The sequence below is a fragment of the Lissotriton vulgaris genome, chromosome 12 (genome assembly GCF_964263255.1).
Source record: "Lissotriton vulgaris chromosome 12, aLisVul1.2, whole genome shotgun sequence".
NCBI classification, from domain to species: Eukaryota; Metazoa; Chordata; class Amphibia; order Caudata; family Salamandridae; genus Lissotriton; species Lissotriton vulgaris.
The window spans coordinates 491023285-491025111 of record NC_141700.1 but is presented as its reverse complement, the minus strand read 5'-3'; positions in this window follow the sequence as shown (position 1 = coordinate 491025111).

Below are 1827 nucleotides of genomic sequence, written 5' to 3'. Positions count from 1 at the left end.
GATTACTTTCCGACTGCTTACCCACGCACACAAATCACTCTACGACATCGGACCAGATTGCCTCAACTCTCGACTGTCCTTCTACACCCCCTCCCGCCAACTTCGCTCTTCCAGCCAAGCACTCGCCACTGTCCCTCGCATCAACAAAACCACCATGGGAGGCAGATCCTTCTCATACCTGGCTGCCAAAACATGGAACTCACTCCCCGCTTACCTTCGCCTCACCCAGAATCACCTAGCGTTCAGAAAACAACTTAAAACGTGGGTATTTGACAAATAATCCCCCTCCCTAAGGATATCTAGCCCCCCTCCCCTCCCCAAGCGCCTTGAAACCCTCCGGGTATGTAGTGCGCTATATAAATTTTATGACTTGACTTGACTTGACTAAGCTATTTACAACTTTGAGGTTTGCAAAAACCTCATCAAAGTCTGAGTAATAATACTCCAGTCGACCAGATTGATAAAACAGGCTAGCAATTACACTGCAAGTGATGCCATAAGTGAGAGGTAACATGTTATAAGTAACCCCCTCTGAGACAGAAGCAGGCAGCTTCACACAGACATAGCAATCCTTTACATTCATTACTTTAACATATTCAGACAAAAGCCTAGAAAATGAATTGCTAGAAAAATCTCCAAAAGATCTATCTTGATGGATCTCTGGATCATGCTCAATAATTCTGTTAGACTTGCCAGCATGTTTTTCCTGCTTAGATTCTGCCTTGCTTGTCATATTAGCCTTAAATTTCTGCTTATCAATACCAAAAGGGTAAACTACAGCTAAAATTAACCAAACTCATATTAAGAGAACCACACAAATTGAAGACATTTTGCAACATCTTTTCAAAATGGAGCACCTTGAAGTATCAGAGCTAGGCATTTTTAAATGAATAAACAAAAATGAAAAACAAAAATTTTAAAATAATGTAAGTAATGAATTATAAAACTAAAATATCCCCTTTTTTTTTTTAAAAGAACCCTATAACAGCTTTTCTTCGACCTTGCATCACATGAATGTGTGTTTTCCAGCTAACACAATTTTTTCGACCTTATGTCACCTAACACATTCTCTTCAGCCTTATGCCAGGAATTAAAAACCCTTATCTAAAATTAAACAACTTCAATCATTGTCACTAGCTTCTTCCAAATCCTCTTGACTACTGCTTCCTACCTCAACAATTGGCGGAATTATAATATATGTCCACTCTGGGGACTTATATTTTTGATTTGGCTTTATTATTCTTTTTGGCTTACGAGTGATTACTTCAGTTTTCTTATTCTTCTCGTCTTTCTTATCAGAGTCACTTCCCTGACTAGAAACTTCATTGATTTGTTCTTTTGATTTCTTTACTAATTTGAATTTCAGGTTTTCTTCTGGCCAAATATCTCCTTTCCTCAAGATTTTCTTTTTTGGCACAATTTCGTTGCTTTCAGCTTTCCAAGCTCTTTTTCTGAATTTTCTTACTTCTGATTCTTCATCACTCTCATCTGTGTCTGTTTCTGAGACTTCAAATCTATATCTAGAAACTTCTTTACTCAGCAGCTTCACTCCATTAGGAACATTATCGTTACAGCTGGTACTTGGTAATTCTTCCTCTTCTTCAGGGATCACCTTTAGCTTCCCAGTTTCAGAATTCCTGCTCCTGCATACAGAGCTACTCCTTTGCCTTTCAATACTCTCCTGGAGTCGATTTTTTTCTTGCTCAGAGTCTTCTGCTTCTGAATCCTCCTTTTCTTTTTGAGATTCTTTTTCTTTCAGACTTTCATCAACATCTTGATCATCAGTCACAATTTCTCGATCTTTTTCATTCAAGGCCTGATTTGCAT